At 40.8% G+C, this 24,256-nt stretch overlaps 1 protein-coding gene across 3 annotated transcripts in view; it reads left to right on the plus strand.

The window, feature by feature from the left end:
* Positions 1-24,256, plus strand: part of NFIC (nuclear factor I C) — a 173,838-nt gene that overhangs the window by 3,203 nt on the left and 146,379 nt on the right. The gene's annotated exons all lie outside the window — the stretch shown is intronic.

The following is a 24,256-nucleotide window of genomic DNA, read 5'->3' on the forward strand; positions in this document are numbered from 1 at the left end:
TTCATAGCATTTTACTGCACCTGCTGTTTAAATTGCTATCTATCTATCATACACATTTATTGTTACCTCTGTTTATGTACCTGTGTGTCAGAACTTTTCAATATTTGTGTATTTAGACATGCAGACTATAATGTAAAAATACATTCTATTACAGGTAGTCCCCAGGTTACGTACAAGATAGTTTCTGTAGGTTTGTTCTTAAGTTGAATTTGTATGTAAGTCGAAACTGTATATTTTATAATTGTAAGCCCAGCCAAATTTTTTTTGGCCTCTGAGACAATTGGATTTTATAGATGTTTGGTTGTCATAAGAACCAGGATTACCAATAAAGCTTAATGGCAGATACCTTAGAGTTGTTTATTTTAGTCTAAGGGTAAAGTACAGTAAATTACCAACATCCAGAGGTCCGTTTGTAACTAGGGGTCGTCTGTAAATCGGTTGTTCTTAATTAAGGGACTGCCTATATTGTGCATTAACATGTCTTCAATATTTTTTCTTCAGTATTTTGTGGCCTAGTGATCATTCATGCTAAATACAAATCAGCTGTGTAGTGAAGACCATTGACTTGTGCTTTACAACCAAAGGGGCTGCATGTGAAAAAACTTTAAGAGGCAAAGCCTTGGCATAATGCTGGAAGTCGGCTCTCTGGCTTACAGTGTAAGCCTCATTTCAGACCACCTATGCCCACAATTGCTTAAATATCCAGGGTCCAAGCACAAGTCTATTTACAGTATACACTGTTATTTTTCTGACTGTAAATTTTTTATAAAATGATACACTGTACAATTTCAAAGAATAAGTAAGGAAAAAAAGCACCAAAAATTAACCTGTATTGATAAAGAAATAATTGTATCCCTGAAGATGATTTATATCATATATCTCTTGGCTATAATGGTGTCTGTCACTAAATTTAATGGCTTAGCTGGTTTGGGAAATTTCTTTGTTATTGGATAAGGTTGAAGCATAAGGCCATATATATCCCCATTACTTTTTTCTTTTAATTACATAAACATATAAAAGGTACATAAACCTTAGATCCCTTTTTGCATACACTGTTTTGCCACTAGTTATTTTGTTGGAGAAATAATTGGTCTGTGGCTAGTTTTCAGTTTGATCTAGGTAACATTTGCTGACCACAGACATAAGACTTTGCAGACCGATATTTAACTTTCACAACAAACTTCATCAGAACAGATAGACAGTTGCTGGTTAAATTTAGGGAATGCTCAGTGCTTCATATTTTCAGAATAGGCCTGTAAATAATGGTTTTTGATTTTGTAGGCAAGCATAGTTCTCTGACTTCAACCACATCCATTACTTCTAGCTATATGGACCCAAATCTCAATTGTCAGGTCCCAAATCCAAACCATTTCAGAATATGTTGTGGGTGTGGTGTGGACTTTTCATTTAAATAATAATTGTGCAGGGACATATTTAGGTACAGCTATTTAATCTACGTTTGTATTATGCCTAGAACAAATACAAGGTCAATGGGTCTAGCATAGCCTCCAAATGCTTTCATTGGGAGCAAATAAATAGTAAACTAGAATATTTCTTGCTGGGAGGAGGGGGATATCCTGACTTCTCTAGGGATTTGTGATTTATTTGTTCAAGCATATTTTACTTTTATAACATTCACTATTATTTTAATTTTATTGGATGATTGACCGTTGTTAGTCTGTCAAGTTGATGTACTCCATATTTATCATAAATATCTGGAATAAAATTAGATAATTATTTCAGGGCAGAATTGTAAAAGACTTCACATTTATCAAACATGGGTGAAACTTTATTATTTACAACTTAATCTGATTAGGGCTGTTGGTCCCGTCTGTCATAACACACTGAAAAAGCTTGCACAGGCTGCAAGCCTGCTCAGGAATAACACCTGCTATATAATTTGCAGCCTGGGCAGTTGGTTCATGCATGGGGCCTTTGGCATGAGCCAATATCAATAAATGAGGAGAAATAAATGCACATGCCCATAAGGCCTTAAAATGTATGATAGTTAAAATTTTGAGGCATGGTTTCTTTTTTATCGAAATGTGCAACTTTGAAGGAGAGAATGTCTCCTACTAGGGCACGGTCTTACTATAATCTATGCCAGCAATTGGAGTAAATTATTGTTCAAATCTGGGGCAGCACCTAGCCAATTTTTAAGGGACAAGAGACAATTTTCATAAATTTGCCCCAATTATACCATATTAATAGATTTGGAGCAAATTACAACAAATTTAGACTCCAGGATAAGTGATTTGAAAATTCTCCTCATGATAACTCTCCTAGTAAAAAATCCTTTTGAAGTGACAGAAGCTACCATATGTACCTACTGCTTGGATGTGACGCCATCCAATATTTACTGTACCATAGACTTCAGATATTCATACATACTGCTGATACATGGTTTCTAGGAAACATAAATTACAATAAACCCTTAGTACAATAACCTCTAGGAACTCCCTTACCATTTTCCTTTAGATTAGAATTGGTACTTTTTTACAAATGTAAAAGGTTAATGTGAAAGTGATCCAGAATACTGTGCATTGGAGAACACAGTACAGAGCATTTCTGTCTTACTGCACATGCACATCTACAGTACTTTCCTAAATGCACACACAGACACTGTGTCCTCGTATAACCTTACTTTCTGTTCTCTTAACACAAACACCCCTCTCAAGCTCCACCTGTTCTTACTCCGGAAGTAAGATTCCCCCCCCCCCCCTTCCATTACTTGCATTTGCTTTGTGGAGTTAACCATTCATCGACCCAGAATAATTATTATAACTGAGAGCTCTCTTCTCAGCTTTGCTTCATGTAATAAGATTGGAGATTAGGCTGTGTTTATATATTCATCTTATAGGAATGGTGTACATTATACATTAACATACACTCTTTCTGTGCATTGCAGAACTTGTGATTCACTTTGGGGATGCCATAAAGTTTCCTCTCTGTTAAGAGTTTCCAGCAATAGTATTTTCAGAAAGAAACTCAATGTATTCAACTGAAATAGGCAATGAATTGTGGGAGCATATTATTATTATTATTTTTAGGAACATAATAAATATTGTGCTCCTATCCACCCCATTTCAGCTGAGTGTTACATTAATGTTAAATTATAGATACAGGCAGTCCCCGGGTTACATACAAGATAGGGTCTGTAGGTTTGTTCTTAAGTTGAGTTTGTATGTAAGTCAGAACTGTATACTTCATCATTGTAACCCCAGCCAGAACTTTTTTGGTCTCTGTGACAATTGGATTTTAAAAATGTTGGGTTGTCATAAGAATCAATATTAACACTAAAGCTTCATTACAGACACATGTGATAACTGTTACAGCTGTTTATTGTAGGCTAGGACTATAGTACAATAAATTACCAATATCCAGAGGTCCGTTTGTAACTATGGGTTGTATGTAAGTCGAGTGTTCTTAAGTAGGGGACCGCCTGTATAAGATTTACAATTTGCCTCCATTTTTGACATCACACTTATTTTTGGTTCTAAATAAAGCAAGCTTTGTTTTTGATCCACTAGCCTGACAATCCAATAACTTAATCTAATTTTGGCCATGCTTGGTGGGTCACCAAAACACAGTATTTTCTAACAATTATCCAGATTTTGGGGGAATGTTTGGGAAGGGATGAAGAAGGGCATCAGTGACTGGAGACCAAGAGAAGGCGGAGATACTTAATGAGTTTTTTAGCTCTGTTTATACAATAGAAGAAAGAACTTCTGACGTGGGTGGTGCCAGTGCGGGTCATGCATCCTGTAATATACTAGACTGGCTGAATGTAGACTTGACCCAATCTAAGCTCAATAAAATCAATGTGTACGAGGCTCCTGTACCAGATGGGTTACACCCCAGAGTTCTTGAAGAACTCAGTTCTGTTATTGCTGTACCGCTGTCTAAAATCTTCAGGGATTCCGTAATGTCTGGTGTGGTGCCAAGTGACTGGCACAAGGCAAATGTTGTGCCAATATTTAAAAAAGGCTCTAGAACTTCACCAGGCAATAACAGGCCTGTAAGCTTAACTTCCATTGTGGGGAAAATATTGGAAAGGTTAGTAAAAGACTATATACATTCATTTGCAATCGGATTGAAAACTGTCTGAAGGATCGTATCCAGAGAGTTGTGGTCCATGATTCCTACTCAGAATGGTCACCAGTTATGCGTGGTGTAGCCCAGGGTTCTGTGCTTGGCGCACTACTATTTAATATATTTATAAATTATATAGAGGTAGGAATTAATAGCACTCTGTCAGATGACACCAAGCTGTGTAGCGTACAGTCTATATGAGAGTATGTTCATAGGCTGTAGGATGACTTGGACAAACTAAATGTTAGGTCATCCACTTGGCAAATGTGGTTCAATGTGGATAAATGTAAGGTTATGCACCTGGTGGCTAATAATCCTCAGGCAACATATGTCCTTGAGGGAGTAAATCTGGGAGACTCCCTTGTTGAGAAGGACCTGGGGGTACTAGTAGATCATAAATTGAATAACAGCATGCAATGTCAATCAGCTGTCTCTATAGCCAGCAAGATCTTGTCATGTATCAAAAGTGGTATGGACTCTCGTGATAGGGATGTAATATTACCACTGCACAAGGCATTGGTTTGGCCTCACCTGGAATATGCTGTCCAGTTCTGGGCTTCGGTCCATAAAAAGGATGCCCTGGAGCTGATGAGGGTTCAACGAAGAGCCACAAAAAAGAGGTATGGAGGGTCTTGGTTATGAGGAAAGATTAAAAACAACTAGATTTATTTAGTCTAGAACATAGACGACTACGAGGGGAAATGAAAAATTTATATAAATATATATAAGGTCCATACAAAATATATGGTGGTAAGCTGTTTAGATTAAATCAAACCAAAAGACGAGGGGGCACTGTCTCCGTTTGGAGAAATCAAGGTGTAATCCCCAGAGGCGACAGGGCTTTTTTACTATAAGAACTGTCAATTTGTAGAATAGCCTGCCTCAGGCGCTGGTCACAGCAGGGACAGCAGAGAGCTTCAAGAAGGGTCTAGATGCCTTTTTACACATAAATAACATTGATATATATATTGATGATATTGCTATATAGAATTGTTTCCCATAACTCTCTTCCTCATCCAATCCCTTCCCTTCCTTGGTTGAACTTGATGAACATGTGTCTTTTTTCAGTTGTATAAACTTTGATATTATGATACTAATCTATGATACTATGAAGGGGAAGGGAGAAGGGAGATGAATACTGCTGCATAGGAAACTTAGCGGCCATGCCGCAAATCCGCCCGAGGATAGTAGCTGATGTATATTTTGTGGCCATCTGGCTATTATGCCTTTTCCACCATGCCTTCTTTATTATGCCATCTCCGCTAATTTTCAGCTCTTTTCACCCCGCACGCCACTTTGGCTGTGTTCAGGTGGCGTTGATCCGGGGGGCCCTGAACACCTGCCAGAAATCTGCTGGAGACTATATAAAAAAACTCAGTAAAGCTAGACCTCGTATAAACAGGTCAAACATGGCAGAGCCTGTGCCTGCATCTACTGAGAGGTCGGAGCCTGGAAACTCCTTTTGTGGGGTTATATCACGCCCCACAATATGGCCATGTGCATGGACCTTAGGCAATATTCATATGAAGATCCCTATGTTTAAACTGTTTGGTGAAAATTATCAGTTAGTACATATCTGAAGCTAATCTAGACAGAATTCCATTTAATCAACTTACTCAAATCCAATATTAAACCTTTTAAGGACAGAATGGTGTCTCCATCACAAAGCCATGTCAAATCATGGAAGAAAAAGTTGTACGACATTCCTTTCTTTTAACCCCTTCGAGCTCTGCCGAGGATATATCCGCCGCTGAGCGAAGTGACTTACCGCTGCAGTGCTGATGCCGGCTCAGCTCTGGAACAGAGCCGAACCAGCATTGGGATACACGGGGTGCCGGCTGTAGCTAACAGCCGACATCCCAGTGTAACACACTCGGCCGAAGTGGGCTCCGATTGCGTTTGTTTAACCTGTTAAATGCGCAACCGCGTCATTTAACATGCCTCAGGGGGTCTTTCCCCCAAGATCGGCCCCACAGCGCTGTCTTCAGGGGGCGTCCATCGTTCCTATGGCAGCCCTGGGGTCTAATCAGGACCCCAGAGCAGCTTGTAGGCACTGCCTGAAAGATGGCGTCAATGACGTCATCTTAAAGGCACAGAGTCAGCCTATGCACATGCACACTGCTAATACCCTGCAATACATCGGTATTACAGAGTATTATCATGAACAAGCAATCAGATGAGCAACATTCATAGGTCCAAGGGCCTTCATGTCACACTGCTCAAGTTTAAAGGGGTATTCCAGAAATAATCATAATTCATAATCAAACGGGTTAACAAATATAAACTAATGTCATGAATACATAAGCTTAGCAGAAAAATGTTGTGGAAATACACTATAATGAATAATTAAAATGCTACTGTCCCTTTAGTCAGTCTATTGATTTTTTTTACCTGTGGAGGAGAGACAAGATAAGAATATGGCTGATGGTCATATGTCCACATCACATATTTTGCACCTACCTGGGCAGGTCATGTGATCATCACTATGTTTGACTGTAGTCGGTTGCTTGCAGTGCATCCGGTATGGCCTGTGTTGTGGTGAGACATCATCTCAGTGAGGCAATGTGCAGCGATGGCAGTTACACATCATTAGTGTGGTAACAGTGCAGGACAGCCTGTTAGATCATCACTGGGAGCAGAGCATAAGGTGGAGGAGCTGTCACTGTGAAATGAGGGCTCATGGGAGTTGTAGTTGTAGATGGCAGCGATCTTGAATATAACTACTTTAGAAAGATCATAAAGTGAATCATAAAAGCAAACTATTTTACCCCTTAACGACTTGGCCATTTTGCACCTTCCTGACACGGCCCTTTTTTTGAAATCTGACATTTGTCACTTTAAGTGGTTATAACATTGGTACGCTTTAACATATCCAGTTGATTTGGGATTGTTTTTATGTGACGCATTGTATTTCAAAAATTTGCGACTTTTTGGAAAGTTGGTCATATCACCAAAATAACTTAATATATAACATTTTCCATATGTCTGATTTAACTTGACATCATTTTTTTAAATGTCCTTTACTTTTTTTAGGATGCTAGGAGGCTTATAACTTTAGGTGTGATTTTCACGAAAATCATCAAAACCTACTTTTGGAGGGCTAATTTAGTAAGAGGTGACTTTATGAGGCCTACATGACAGAAAACCACCACAAATTACACATTACATTTTAGAAACTGCACCCCTCAAAATATTCAAAACAACCTTTAAGAAGTTTGTTAGACCTATGAGCGTTTCATGAGGATGAAAAATAAATGAAAGTAAAATTACAGAAATGTAATTTTATCTTACAATATATTCATTGAACACTAAAAATTTGCACCTTCACAATGGGTTAAAAAGGAAAATGCATTTTACAATGTTTAGTGCAATTCCTCCAGAGTATACCAATACCGATTTTGTCACTGTATCCTGCTGCACGAGCACAGGGTAGCACTTGGAAGGGAAAGAGTGTTGTTTTAGTTTTTGGAGGACAAATATGGCTGAAAAAGTTTTCATGTGCCAGGATGCATTTAGAGATCCCTAGTAGTACCAATACAGAGGAAAGTCCCAACAAGAGACACCAATTTCGAAAGTACACCCCTTGGAGAGTTTAGCAAGGTATAATTTGTGTATTTGCTCCAACAAGTGTCTGATTCAATTAGGCCCCAAAAAGGAAAAAGGTGAAAATTTTCCCAAAAAAGTCACTTTTACCCCTAATTTTTCTAAGCAATAAGGGATCAAAGATTAATGAACCCCCAAAAATGTGCAAAACTAGTTTCTCCCGAGTATAAAATTGCCCCACGGTGTAAATAAAATGTTTTATGGGTACACCGTAGGAAAGAGGGACGTTGGCCTTTTAGAACCCAAATTTTGCAGACATTCTTCACATGTTTCAGGATGCATTTGGAGCCCTAGTGGTACCAAAACAGTGGAGAACCACAACAATTGACACCATTTAGGAAAGTGCACCCTTTGGAGAATTTAGCAAAGTGTAATATGTGTATTTGCCCATAAAGTTGTTTGATTCAATTTGGCCCTAAAAAGGAAAAAGGTGAAAATTTTTCTATAAAGGTAATTTTTACCCCTAATTATTTTTATAGCCACAAGGGATAATAAATGTATTAACCCCTAAAAATGTGTAAAACTATTTCTCCCAGGTATAGAAGTACTGTACATGTGCATATAAAATGTTGTATGGGTGCACAGTAGAAGGAAAAAGGGATGTTTGCCTTTTAGAAGTCAAATTTGACAGAAATCCTTCACATGTGTCAGGATGCATTTTGAGAGCCCTAGTGGTATAAAACAGAGGAAAACCCGAAAAGTGACCCTAATTGTTGAATGCACAAGCCTTGGGAAATTTAGCATGGTGTAATATGTGGTGTAGTGTTGTACACATTGTGAAATGATCATTGGGGGGGCAGCAAAAACCCTCTGGATCGTGAGGCAAAATTAGTGGCAGTCAGGAACAGCCGCCCACCTTGTCCCGATCACCGTGTCTACAGACATGATATTGGTATGACTGATGTCATAAGTAAAATCACTGCTATTGACTGGCCTGCATTGATCAGCCTATAGCAGCGATCATGACCTGGGGAGGGGGGGGGGCGACGAAACCCTTCTGGATGAATGGCTGTCGGGAACAGCCGCCATCTTGACCCGGTCACTGTGTCTGAACTGTGTTGGTAAGTCACTACCCGCCGTACCGATCTATGTCAACGCACGTTGGGAAAGGTCTTGTAGGCTGTACAGTCTTTATTTTTTGTGCAATTTTGACAAATGAGGGCTAATTTTTTACGAGACGAGATGCACTGTAAAAAAACTTCATTTTAGTGTGTCTTTAGCTTATTGATGTGATTTTATTAACTCTTTACGTGTGGAGGGAAATAAAATCCTCAATTCTTGTTTTGGAGTGTTAGCATTTTTTTGGGGGGTTTGGCGTTCACTGTAACATAAAAAATAATATATTATCTTTATTCTTCAGATCACTACGATTATGGTGATACCTCATTTGTATAGTTTTATGTATATTTGTCCAATTTTATTAAAGAAAAACTAGAATAGAAAAAATTGCATTTGTTTTAGTATGGACATTTGTACAGCAGCTTAACTTTAGTATTTTTTGGTTGACAGAGCTTGTTGTGGGCTTATTTTTTTCTGGACAAGATGTTCTTTTCAGTGGTACCATTTTGGTGCTTGTAACTTTTTTGGATCACTTTTTGTGTTTTTTTTTTGTTTTTTTTACCGCGTTTACTGAGTGGGTCCAATTTTGATTTATTGTGCAGATGGTTACAGACGTGGGTTTTTTTGTACTTTATTACTTGTGTATAGGGAATTTTGGTGTTTGGGGGACTTTCACTTTCTTTTATTATTTAATTTTATTTAAAAAATCTTTGTTTTAACTTTTTTTTTACATTTACTGACATGTTAGCTTGAACAAGTGATTTTTTGATCACTTATTCAAGCTCAGATACAGCTAACACAGTGCATGAGCTGTGCATGCTCACAGAGCTATGCATGCTCAGTGTATTACAGCCGAATCCTCCCAGGATGCAGGGACCCGGCTCCCGGAAGATTGGGCACTGGCAGACCCTCGGGCTGTCAGTGGAGGATCCGACCCCCCGGTAAGTGCCACGGGGGGGTCCGATCCACATCAAAAGCACCTCACACGCATTGGTCATGTTTGATTAGCTCTCCCCACTGAAGCCAGAAGAGGACAACGTGTTTGTAATTGGCAGATCTGAAGCATGTGATGAGTCACTTGCTTGTGACATCACTGAAGGTCCTTTACATCACACTAAGCATTTTCAAAGGATTCCGGGCAGCTTGTTTGTAATTGGGCAACCTGAAGCATATAATGAGTCACATGATTGTGATATCACTACAGGCCTTACAGACCCTCTCAACAAGCGTCCTATTGTCTCTAGCTGTAGTATATGGTTTCCCGTGGCAACCAGGAAGTATGGCAAATGGAGATTAGTCTGGGGGGCAAGGTAAAACCTCCGCTTGCTGCTAAACAGCTGCAGATAGATACCATATATACTCGAGTATAAGCCGAGACCCCTAATTTTACCACAGAAAACTGGGAAAACTTATTGACTCGAGTATAAGCTGAGGGTGTAGTATACAGCCAGCCAGCCCCCATGTAGTATACAGCCAGCCAGCCCCACAAAGTATACAGCCTGCCCCCATGTAGTATACGGCCTACCTCCTTGCAGCATACGACCTGCCCCCTTGCAGCATACGACCTGCCCCCTTGCAGCATACGAACTGCCCCCTTGCAGCATACGACCTGCCCCCTTGCAGCATACGACCTGCCCCCGTGTAGCATACGGCCTGCCCCCGTGTAGCATACAGATAAAAGAAAATAAACTTCATACTCACCCTCCGGTGTCCCCGATGTTAGTCGCGTCTCCCGATCCCCATCGCGGCTCCCGGCGGCTTCTTCGCCCTTCTATCTTCTCTGGCTGACATCATCAGCGGCAACAGCGCTGCATCACAGTGTGCGACAGCCGGCAGATCGCACATTTTTTGTGCTGAAAAACTCGGCTTATACACGAATATATACGGTAATTATAGTAAATTAGAGAATTGCTTATTTTTGCTACATAAGGTAAAATTTTGTAGACTTTACAGTTGTACTTTTACAGATAAGTACAGACAAATAATACTGGGGACCCTAAAGCAGAAAATAAAATTGGAGACATCCAGAGCATAAAACTACCAATACTGCAGACCTCAAAGCAAACAAACAATACTGGAGAGCCCCAGAACATATAGTAATACTGGATACCCCTAGATAATAAAATACTAATACTGGAGACCCCATAATACACCAATATAGTCACCTGGGGTAATATCTTAATTCTCTTCTATAATATCAGTATCGCTATACTAACATTTATCATACTTCAATACTAAATATTACATATAAGCTATTAAGCTATTTCCATATGAATACTGGCACTAGCTATTCATCAGATACTTGTTAGTCCCTATAAATAGAGGCAAGTTCCCACAATTGATGCATTTTTTGTTGTTTATCTAATTTTTGTGGTGGTTTGTTTTTTCATATGTACTAATTAGATTTTGCCCTGTTGAAGTCTCTGGGCTGACTTCTTTGTACCGATGCATTAATTTTAAATGTATAGTATTTTTAGAAAATGTTGGAATAAAAGTCAGATATTTGTTATATGATTAGAGTTGTTTGTCTTTTGTTTATATAAGGTATATGTAATACAGGAGACCCCAAGAGAATAAAACTAATAATACTGGAGACCCGCAGCAGAAAGATACTGGATACCCCAGAGTAGACAAAAAAAAAAAAAAACACTCTACTTTTCTGGCTCTTCTTCTGCTCCCTGCACCACACTGCAGCTTCTTCTGTCCTCCATGTGCCATTCTCTCTGTTCCTCGCTAGTTGTATGCACCAGATCAGGACCCAGAGCAGAGCTGCACCAGGAGCAAGAGAAAACTTTGTAGGTTCCCTCCTACTCTTGTGGTTGTTCTACTCAGTATCCTTAACCCAACTCATACAACCAGTGTGAGAAGTCAGGACCTGGGAGCAGTGGGGACTTCTGCCTTTTGCATCAATGTATGCTATGTATGTAGGCTTTTAGGGCCGTTCCACACTTACGAGTATGATGCGTTGAACTCGCATCACACTCGCAACGCATACTGCTCGGAACGCACGGCCCGAACGCTGCACACCGGGAGTGAACTCAGCATGTCAGTTCACTCCCGGTGTGCAGCGTTCGGGCCGTGCGTTCCGAGCAGCATGCGTTGCGACTGTGATGCGAGTTTAACGCATCACACTCGCAAGTGTGGAACGGCCCTTAGTTAAGGGGATTGTGTGTATACTTTATGCACATGCTCAGTAGTGAATCTCAACACTGCTAGAGTGACATATAAAACAGGACTGTGGAGTCAGAAGTCGGTGACCATTTTGGTGCACTTAATTGTGACACACTGCTTCAAAACTGTGCCACATCTGGGGTCTGCCTAATTTTTGGTCCATATTATTATATTTTGTCTGTTTTTTGTCTATATTGTTATTACCATATTTTGGGGGACTTTAAGATGCACTTTATAGCAGGAAAATGCCTTGCTAAAAAGTGCCTACATATTATAGTTAGACATCAGGAGATCCTAGCACTGCCAGATCCTCTTGATCATTGCCCTAGAAATTGGGTGAAGCGCTGACAAAGCCATTCACCAGATCTCTGAGAGAACTATGAATGACATTTATTATGCCTTGTCTGACAGTTTTCTGGTAGGCAGGACATGAAAAAAGTCTCAATTTCTGACTGTTTTTCAACTAGCACTCTACTTTTTCGGATAGTGAGTGCGACAGGGCAGGCTCAGGCGTGGATGCCTGGGTCTGTTGTATCTACTATAGTTTATATTGATCCTGTAATCTCCAACAGGTCTGACCTGGCAGAGATTTCAATTCGGCGAATTGCAGCCAATTGGTAAGATCAAAAAAGTTTTTTATTTGCTCATTAATCTATGCTCTGCACCCCATCTTGACAGGAATATAGATTTTTTTGCTAGTTTATTATCCAAGAAAAACTGAAATATCACATGGTCATAAGTATTCAGACCCCTTCCTGTAATATTAAACACAGTCCTCCATGAGATGGTACTACTCCTTCATTGGACACCATTGCTTAATTAAACTGATTGGACCTGAGTAGGAAAGACATTCATGGTTCCTAAGAGCACAGTGGCCTCAGACGACCACAACTCTTCCTCGACCTGGCCATCCAGGCAAACTAAGCAGTTTCAGGAAAAGAGCCTTGGTGAGAGGGCTAAAGAAAAACCCCTGAGCTTTAAGGATGCAGTCGGGAGATGGGACAAACGTTACAGCATCCTTCCACCGGTCGGGGCTTCATGGCAGAGTGTGCCAATGAAAGCCTCACCTCAGTGCAAAACATATTAACTTTTTGATGTTAATTCTAAGAGATATTGTCACAGGTGCTCCTGCGACCCATGGCTCGGGTCGCAAGTGCACCTGTGCCCCTCTCCGCTGCCTGGGACCCCCGCCTTCTTCCTTACCAGTCTGCGTTCCTGCCTGTGCTCCGGCGGCCAGGCGCACGCGCCAAGTCCCTAATATTTAGAGCACCACTGCACAATTGATTTGCGCTGGCCATTCCCAGAATCCTTCATAAACCAGCCTCTCCCTGCACAGCCAGCCGATCTTTGTGCCTAGTGCCCTATAGAAAGCTTTGTTCCTATGCCCTGTGCAGATATTGTGATTTCCTGTTGTGTCCCCGACTTCGTTATTGACTTTGATCCCTCGCTGCCTGTCCTGACCTTCCGCTACGTCCCCGACTCTGATCCTGTGCTACCTTGCCTTACCTCCAGCCTGTCCCCGACTACGATTCTGCTCAACGTCTCTGTATCTCACCTTGGCCGCCACCACGGATAGTATATGAAGAACAATATGTGTGAAGAATACATTGCAGATGTTTCCATACATCTGCAATGTGTTCTTCACACATAATGTTCTTCACATACTATTGTGAAGAACACCATTCGGCGTGCGTGTCTTCCGATAAGTTGGCAGATGTTCGGAACATCTGCAATGTGTTCTTCACTGTTCTTCACTTCTTCTTTCTGTGCTCGGGCTGGGCTGTGATGTGATCAGGGTTGGACTGTTGGTCCTGCTCCATGCCCGCTCCAGTCCACGATCCGCTCCTCCATTCCCGCTCCAGCCCCGCTCCTGCCCCCACTCCGCTCCTCCATGCCCGCTCCAGCCCCTGCTCCGCTCCAGCAACCGCTCCGCTCCTCCATGCCAACTCCATCCCCCGCTCCGCTCCTCCATGCCCGCTCCAGCCTACGCTCCTTGATGCCCGCTCCGTTTCGCTCCAGCCCCCACTCCGCTCCTCCACTGTTTGGCGCTTGTGTCTTCGGCTTCGTTCTTCACTGTGTTCTTTCACTGTGTTCTTCACTTAAATGATCCTGTGTTCACTGTTTTAATTGTATTCTTCACTGTCTTTTCTAAATTACTCAATCTTTTCTAAAATGCTCAATCTCGAGCAGGGGAAATACTCGTCCGAGCAACGAGCCGTTCCGAGTATGCTAATACTCGAACGAGCATCAAGCTCGGACGAGTATACTCGCTCATCTCTAGTCTGAATACAATTTGGTACTTAAGTTTTTTTGTTTAATAAATTAGCAAAAATATCTACATTTCTTTGTTTTTTCTGTCAAGATGGGTTTCAGAGTGTACATTAATCAATTGACTGCAATGAAACAAAGAGTGAAAAAATTAAAGGGCTCTCCATACCCACTGTATGTGTAGCAAACTGACCGGTACCGTCAGAGACAACCAGAGACCCTAGTGAGAAGGGAGATGCGGTTCATTACCGCTTCTCCACTCCTCATAGCATCGCACTGAAAGAGCATGATGCAGAGAGGAGCAAAGCCGGCGCTGTATTTCCCCCTGTAACTGGAACTCTTATAGATGGTCTTGTAAAAGAAGACAAAAAGACACAGACAAAATATGAATAAATATTCATAAAAAATACATTTGCATTTCCAAATATTAAAAAAACAATTCCCTCCCTATACTACAAAAAACATTGGGGCACATTTACTTACCCGGTCCAGTCGCGATCCAGCGGCGCGTTCTCTGCACAGGATTCGGGTCCGGCTGGGATTTAAGAAGGTAGTTCCTCCGCCGTCCACCAGGTGGCGCTGCTGCGCCGAAAATAATCTTAACGCCCCGGAATGCACCATCCCATAGCAGGTGAAGGTGAGCGCTTCCCAAGCGACACATTTCGGTTTTTAAATGCGGCGGTTTTTCCGAATACGTCGGGTTTTCGTTCGGCCACGCCCCCCGATTTCTGTCGCGCGCATGCCGGCCCCGATGCGCCACAATCCGATCGCGTGCGCCAAAAACCCGGGGCAATTCATGTACAAGCGGCGCAAATCGGAAATATTCGGGTAACACGTCGGGAAAACGCGAATCGGGCCCTTAGTAAATGACCCCCATTGTCTTAGTCTCCCCATTTGCCCGAGACTATACATATTATATGTCAAAACGACCAAAACAAAATAGGGAATTAACTAATGATGCTCATTTTGAGTTAATTTAAAACCTAAAAAGAAATACGTACTATACATTACAAAAAAGCCTTTTTCCAATTTCAACACCAAAAAACTTTTATTATGTTTTAAATAGCTCTGTGTCCCGAAAAAAACAGTGCAAAAAATTTTACGGTAGCACGCAAAAAAAAAGGTAGGCTCTTAACCCCTTTGTGTCTAAGCCCTGTGTCATTATAGGTGGTTATAACTTTGTGACGCTTTAACTTAACCAGGGGATTTTGAGATTGTTTTCCCGTCACACATTGTACTTCAAAGTAATAGAAAAATTTTGATGATATCTTTTGTGTTTAGTTATGAAAAAAATTGAAATTTGGCAAAAATTTCTTAAAATTATTCAATTTCAAAGTTCCAAATTTTCTGCTTTTTAGCCAGATAGTCATAGCGCCCAAGTAACTTTATAACTAACATTTCCGGAATGTCTGCTTTATATTGGCATAGGGTTTTATGCATCCTCTCTCTTTTCTAGGTTGTTAGGAGGTTCAGAATTTTGGGTGCAATTTTTCTCATTTTTATGAAAATCGTCAAAACCCTTATTTAGAGGCTCCTTCTCAGCTTTAACTGACTTTGAGAGGCCTAAACAGCAGTAAAACCCCATAAATTATGCCATTTTAGAAACTACATCCCTCAATGTGTAAAAAATCAACTTTAAGAAGTGTGTTAACCCTTTAGATCAGTGGTTCTCAACCTTTCTAATGCCTTTCTCATGTTGTGGTGACCCCAAACAATGCAACTCGCAGTAAAAACACGATAAAATTGCGGCTCCGATGGCTTTAGGCGACCCCCCGATTTGGTCGTTCGACCCCCAATAGGGTCCCGACCCACAGGTTGAGAACCGCTGCTTTAGATGCTTCACATGGGTTAAAACAATATGGAGGTGTAATTTACAAGCTGTAATTTTTTTTAGACAATTTATTAATTTTGGCCAAAAATTAAACCGTTACAAAGTATTAAATGACAAAAAACTGCACAAAGTTTGATACCCAATTTCTCCCGAGTATGAGGATGCCCCATATGTGGTGGTGACTGCTGTATGGGCGCACGGCAGGGACATATGGGAGATTATTTCTTTTTGTGGGTAAGATCCACTTTTCAGGTACATCATTTACAGGGGGGCTCAATAGCTAATAATCAGATTTTATTAACTCTTGGTGGTGATTAAAAAAAAATCATTAATTTTTGTTTATGGTTTTAGCATTTCTTTTTGCCGGACTTTCACCGTACCATAAAAATAATGTATTATCATTATTCTATGGGTCATCACGATTACGGCGATACCCCATTTATATGGCTTTTTTATGGTTAACTTGTTTCGCAGAATATAGAACTCATTTTGTGAGAAATATGCTTGTTTATGTATCGCCATTTAACAATGGGCAGAAAATTTATATTTTTTTGTTTACAGAGCTAGTTTAGAGCTTATTTTTTGCAGGACAAGCGGTACTTTTTCTTGGTATTAAGTCGGGGTAAATGTTACTTTTTGATTACTTTTTATGCGCTTTTTATGAGGTCAGATGTGAAAATTTCATAATTTTTGCAAGTTTTTTTTTTATGCCGTTCACCGTACGGGTTCAGTGACAATTTTATTTTATTGTAAGGGTTGTAACGGACGTTGTGATGCCCAATATGTTGTGTTTTTTTTGGTGATTTTTACTTTTTTATGTTTTATTGGATTATTGCATGGGATGGGACTTCAAGGGACTTTTATTCTTTTTTTAATATTATGACCGCGGCGTCTATAGGGTTAAACAGCCGGGATCGCGATAGTCGCGTTCCTGGCTGTTACTATGCGGCTACCGCATACCGCCGGGATCCCGCGTGGCGATCACATGGGCTCAGCTTCTGAGCCCGGGCGATCGCCATGACGTGATACTACGTCAAGGTGCGGGAACGACCCGCATCCTATGACGTAGTATCACGTCAAGGTGCAGAAAGGGGTTAAACCGCCACATACAATAATTTGCTAAAATGCCCTGGCCATGACCGCGGCGTGTAAGGGTGTTCCTGCTAAGGATCAGATCCCCCTGCTGAGTGCTCCGCGGCTGCCCGATCTCCCTGGCAGATCTTCCGGGTCTGACTGTAAACTGTCTGCGCATGCTCTGCATGCTCAGACAGTTTACACTGCTCTACAATGAAAAAGTATTGTAGAGCAGTGTATTGAACTTGAACCAGCGATCAGAGCATCGCTGGTTCAAGTTCAAGTATGTATAAGTACAAAAAAAAGTTAAAAACACTAAAGGTAACACATTAGAATAAATAAAACACAAATACATAAAAATATAAGCCCCTAAAATGTCACTTTCCCTTAAAAACACTTAATAAAGTATAAAAAACATAAAAACAAAAAAAAATTGCCACATATTTGGTATTGCCTCATCCGTAACAATCTGTATAATAAAACAGAATCTGGTGGACCTGCACGGTAAACGCCGGAGGGAAAAAACGCAAAAAACGTTCCCAAAAAAAAAAAAATTAATGCCTTTAAAAAATGCTCTAACAAGTGATTACGCACTCTAAAACAAGACCATTAAAAAGAACAACTCTTCTCCCAAAAAATAAGGCCCTAACCAGATTTATCAGCCGAAAAAAATAAAAATGTTATGCATATGAAAAGATGGTGATGCTAAAATGAACAAAATTGGTCTCCAAATTAGTTTTTATTCAGTAAAATTGAATAAAATACACAAACCCCAACATATTTGGTATTGCTACATCCGTGGCAATCTGCATAATAAAACAGAATCGTTATTGGACCTGCACAAATAACCTCAAAAATGCTCAGAAAAAAAGATAATTTTTAATTAACACCCTTTAAAAATGCTCTAAAAAGTCATTAAAAAAAGTTACGCACTCTAAAATAATACCACTACAAAGAACAATCCTTCTTGCAAAAAATAAGTCATTAACCAGATTTGTCAGCTGAAAAATAAAAAAGTTATGCATATGAAAGTCGGTGATACTAACATTTACATTTTTGCCAAATTATTTTTTATTCAGTAAATTGGGGAAAAAAATTAAAAAAACTATATAAATGAGGTCTTTTCGTAATTGTGGAGACCCATAGAATAAAAATAATATACTATTTTTACGGTATGGTAAATGGCCAAAAAAAACCCACAAAAAAAGTTCCTAAAAATTGATGATTTTAATTTCCTCCACCAACAAAGAGTTAATAAAATCTCACCAATTAGTTATAGATGCCCCAAAATTATGTACCAGAAAAGTGCATCCCATGTGACAAAAATATAAGCCCCTATAGGTCCACAATAAAAAAACGAAAAAAATTATAGCCTGTACAATGTGACATAGCAAATCTGATCTGCATGGCGCCTCCTTCCCTTCTATGCCCGACTATGCGCCCATACAGCAGGTTATCACCACATATTGGGCATTGGTGTACTCGGGAGGAATTGGGTATCAAACTTTGAGGAGCCTTTTTTCATTTAATCCATTACAAATGTTTAATTTTCCACCCAAAATGAATGTATTGTCAAAAAATATTACAATTTGTAGATCACACCTCCATATTGTTTTAACCCCTATAAAACACCTAAAGGGTTAACAAACTTCTTAAAAGTGTTTTTTCATACGTTGAGGTGTGTAGTTTCCATAATGGGGTAATTATGAGTCTAGCTATTATTTAGGCCTCTCACAGTGAATTAGAAGTTGAGCAGGTCCACCTAAATATTAGTTTTGGTGATTTTCCCAAAAATTTGAAAAATGGCCCCAGATTCACATTCTAGTAAAATATGTGGAATCTTAAAAAACCATGCCAACATAAAGCAGACATTTGGGAAATGTAAGTTATGAATTTATTTGGGTGCTATGACTATCTGCATCAAAAGTAGAGAATTTTGAATTTTGAAAATAAAGAATTTTTGCCAAATTTATTTTTTTTCATAACTAAACACAAAAGATATCATCCAAATTTTTAAACTAATTTGAAGTATTATGTGTCACGTGTAAACAATCTCAAAATCCCCTGGATATCTTATAACATCCCAAAGCAATAAGCACTTACAGTGACAGAGGGCAGATTTGAAAAATGGGGCCGCGTCCTAAAGGCCAAAATAGGCTGACTCCCGTAGGGGTTAATAACTTTTAACTGTGTCAGTGATCTGTAGTGGGCAGTTTAAAGCATGCATAGAGGATGTGCGTAGTCATCACATTTGAATAACTGTTTTAGTACAATTATATGCATCCCACAACTGTGTGTCATTCCCCAATCTCTAGAACCCCGAGCCATTGCTTAAGTTGCTTTATTAGTAAATTTTGTAAAATAGTAAATTTCAGAGGCAGATTTATCAAGCTGTCTGAAAGTCAGAATATTTCTAGTTGCCCATGGCAACCAATCACTGCTCCCCTTTAAAATATTCATGAGCTCTGGTAAAATGAAAGCTGAGCTGTGATAGGTTGCCATGGGCAACTAGAAATATTCTGACTTTCAGACAGCTTGATATATCTGCCCCTAAGTCTTTACGGATCGCCTTGCTTGATTTTTAAGCATTCAAAGAAAAAAAACCTCTCCTAGTCTCCTCTTTCCTTGGCGGCTACGGATTCCGGTGAGCGGCATATTACACCCCATCGTCAAAAAGGTACCAAAGGGACCATAGGGACCTGTGGTTGGTTTAGGGTCCAAAAGCAACCTGACAGGTCTTCTTTAAGCCTGTATTCAGGAAAACTATGATAAAGCCTTGGAAAGTCATCCACCGTGATTGCAAGCTCTTGTACCATCATTCTAAAAATATTGCAAAAATAGTGTTTATTGTAAAAAGGTTAAACAATACAAAAATGCAAATTTTTTTTTTTTTTACCTTTACTGAACACATCACCAATTTTATATTTGTACACACTACAAAAGGGGCTTTTGACAACATTAAATGTAACAACACATCCAATCCACACTGGCAAAGATATGAAATTATGTGTAATAATGAGAGAGGGAAAAGTATTGGAAACACTTACTGAGATGTATTTATACTTCCGCCCCTGCGGCAGTTTTTTTGCACATTCTTTTTACTGCTTGCACATGCATTTATAAAGTGTCTGCGATTCTGTACTGAAATGGGCGTTCTGGTGCACAGTCGGACTATGCAACACATTTAGCTAGCAACGTCTGACAGAAATGTTATGGGGCTCTATGTTAAAGGCGCGCCAAAAAAAAGTTGGTTCACTCTGTCGATGAAGAATGCACCACAATTCATGAATCTGGCACTTTCTGTACTTTTTTTGATAAATGTGGGCTTTTGTTGTGATGACAGCTTCAAGACACCTCTTGTATGAAGAAAATAGTTACAGGCATTGCTCAGGTGGGATTTTGGCTCTCTCTTTCACACAAATACATTACAAATCTATTGGATTCAAGTCATGTGATTGGCTGGTCAATTCTAGCAGCTTTTTTTTCTTTCTCTGAACCAAGTTGAGAGTTTCCTTAGTTGCGTGTTAGGCATCTTGGTGTAGCCTTGTTCATCTTCCTCAGACTGGTGGATGGCAACAGATTGTTGTCTTGGTTCATTTGTCCATTCATCCTTCCTTTCATTACATGAAGTTTGTCAGTGGCATATGCTGAAAAACAGCCCCACCAAAATTTGTCTAAATTAGGGTTGCACTGATACCAAAATTTTGAGTGCGATATGATACCCAGATAGGCATCACGATACTCAATACCAATACGATACTTTCAAGAAAAGAGTATTATCTGAATTCAATGTTAAGGGTGCAGTCATATGGGGCGTTTACATTGCAATTACAGTACTCAAAGGATTCCTTCCTGTGAGGAAACCCCTGCAGACAGCTGCTGGAAGTGTGTAGAACTGCAGCAGTCATTCAGTACCGAAAATGACAGAAACCCATTATTGAACTAGTTTAAGTTTGAAAGTATCTAACCAGTACCAAGGTTTCGATACATTGTGAAACTCTAGTCTAAATGTTGTTGAGCAAACATTAAATGCCTTGTACATGGATTTTGGAATGGTATTAATCACAAAGGAATCTTGAGTGATGAGCATTCATACAGGCCGTGGAGGTTGAATGTACTACTTTTCTTTGAAAAAATTGTTTCTGCTGATGCCAGGTCTTTCTGTAGTTCTCCACAGTTGGCTCTTGGACAAATCCCAAATAATTCTTAATCCTCTGTCTGAAATATTGGTGGAAACAACTGGTCATAGGAGGTTTATGGTAAAATTATTTTATTTCCACTTCCACATTATAGCCCCAACTGTGCTTCAGTAGTTAAAGGAAACCTACCACATGAAATGGTAGGTGTAAGATGCAAATGCCGGAGCTTACTTTCGCCAGTGTCCTAAACGGCTGTATCGCGGTTTAAACACTTTTTAATCTTTATAACTGAAGCAGCTTCGGCGCACCATGCCACGTGACTGTGCATAGGAAGTAGACCTGGCAGTGAGACAAAATAAGACATGTTGGAGAAACGGTTGGTTACCACTCAGATGACTGTATTCCCAAAGGAAGATGGAAGATCCATGATAAATTCCATGGCCATGTGAGTCCACAGGTAGCTGTGTATTGACAACGGCATCAGGAGACCAGCAGGTTTGAGGCGAAGTGGCTTATTACGAGCACAGGAGGTGCAGGAACCCACAAAAACCTGTACGTCTTGGACCACTTCTAGCCACCAATAGAAACGGGAAATGAGGGCTACAGAGCGCTGCACCCCAGGATGCCCAGCCACACAAGAGCAAAGTCAAAATCTTCCTTCAAAGGGCAGGTCGGACATAAGTCTTGCCAGGAGGGAGCTGTAGAGGGCCACTGGAGCGGCCACAACCAGCCGTTCAGGAGGGATGATCTGCCAAGGAACCGGTTCTTTCCCAATAACAATAGAAATTGAAACGTGAAAAGAAAAGGGACCAGCGGGCTTTCGTGGATTGAGATGCTGAGCAGTCTTGAGGTACACGAGATTCTTGTGGTCAGAGTATATGCTGACCGGATGATGAGTTCCTTCCGGAAGATAGCACCACTTTTCCAAGGCAAGTTTAATGGCTAAGAGTACCCAATCTCCTATGGAGTAATTCATCTCAGCCGCAGAGCAGTTTTTAGACAAAAAGCCACAGGAACGCGTTCGGCTTTTGGGCCCTTTCTGAGTGAGAACAGCTCTAACACATAACGAGGAGGCATCAACTTCAAGGTGGAACAGGAGCAGAAGCAAAGGCAGACTTCAGTTTAGAGAATGGCCGAATCTCACTGTCAGGATCAGTGGTAGTGGATCCTCTGTACCACCGCGGACGATGACATAAGCCGACACCTGGGACTGGAGTCTAAGTGGTACCTGGTTTTTACCAGAGCCCACCGCAAAGCAGGTTGGACTTGTTGCGGCGTGGTACCTCCAGGTCGTTCCACAGGCACAACTTTGTATGTTGCGGCGGCCAAGGCGAAGTATAGAATCGCAAACTCATGGTCGGGGACAGGCAGGAGGTCAAAATAGCTAGCACGAGATCAGAGTAAATAATGAAATTGGGGTCACAATGGGAATTCAGAAACACAGCAAAATGCATGTAAATAGCTTTCTCAGTGGCACTAGGCATAAATCTCTGGCAGGGAATGCTGGGAGAGGCCAGCTTTTATCAATTTCCAGGGAATCCAATTAGCGGTGTGCTGGCCCTTTAAATCACACCCGGGACGTGGGTCGCCAGGGCACCCGTGGCAGAATATTTGTGGCGTGTTTAATACTTATTTAGCCGGCTGTATTTAGATAGGATAGGCTCACAACAGTATTAATAGCTTAGTTCAAAACTAAATACTGATACCACACAGAGGACCTTCAGTTTTGGTTTAGTTTTCCTCTAAGCCCAATTCATAGGTAAACCTAGGCCCTCAGTATTTTACATTATTATTGTAAGCTAAAACTATAAGTATGTCTCAGTTTAAATCTTTCCATACAAGATTTTTACTGGATAGATTCGGTGTTGGCCAAAACATGCCAAGGACCTCCCAGTCAAATCCATTTTGGAGCCAACCACTCATGATCAAGGGTAGCGGACCCACTGTACCACCGCAGATTATGACATAAGCCGATACCTGGGAGCGGAGTCTAAGTGGCACCCGGCTTTCACCAGAACCAGCCTCAAAGCAGGTTGGACTTGCTGCGGTGTGGTATGACCAGGTCGCTCCACAGGCACGACTTCGTCCGCAATGGCGGCCAAGCCGAGGTACAGAGTCGTGAGGCAGTGACTGAATCGGGGAGGGCCAGGAGGCCAGGACAGACAGCAGGGGATCAGAGTGGGGTACTTAGCAGTATGCCAGGACTGGCAGCACAGCAACAGAATCAAGGTCACAACAGGAAATCGCTATAAATGCAGAGGACATAGGGAACATGCTTTCTCTAAGGCACAAAGCACAAAGATCCGGCAGGGGTCATAGGAAGACCCTGGCTATTTAACAGGTCAGCGGCTGGCGAGCGCCAATTAGCGGCGCACTGGCCCTTTAAATTTTACAGAGTCGGTGCACAGGTACCCACGGAGGTGGGGACCTAAGCGCCAAGCCCCGGGAGATGGCGCTGGAGCACGGAGGGGTAATTGAGACTGTAGCAGGCACACAGAGGCACACGGGTGCGACTGCGACCCGAGACATGGGCCGCAGGGGCACTTGTTACACAACTGCTGTACAGCCAATTCCCAACATAGCCAACACTAATTTCGTGCAGTATTTACTTGTCCCCTAAGGTTTGCCCATGCTTAGGATAAATGGTATGTTATCAAAATCTGTATGCAGTACAGTACATACTCTGCCTTGCACCACTTATGGGGGTTGGAGCCTGTGTAGGTTCTACTACTATAATAATATTGCAAATTCTAATGCACAATGTAGAAATGGCCATAAAATTCCTAAAAAAAGAGTTCAATTGCTGTTTTTGGAGTTGAAAATTCCAGCAAAAGAAAATCTTAAGAAATCATACTCAGTGTTTAAGATTATTGAGGGTTAAAACCTCATTAATTTGTCGAATATGTCTGATTTCTCTAGCTACAGAGAAGCATGATTTGTACAGTGAAACAAAAGAATGGATGAAAATATAAAAAATAGTTATATCTGCTTTATCTTAATTGTAAACACTTTATGGGGT

Source organism: Engystomops pustulosus, chromosome 1 (assembly GCF_040894005.1).
Source record: "Engystomops pustulosus chromosome 1, aEngPut4.maternal, whole genome shotgun sequence".
Taxonomy (NCBI): domain Eukaryota; kingdom Metazoa; phylum Chordata; class Amphibia; order Anura; family Leptodactylidae; genus Engystomops; species Engystomops pustulosus.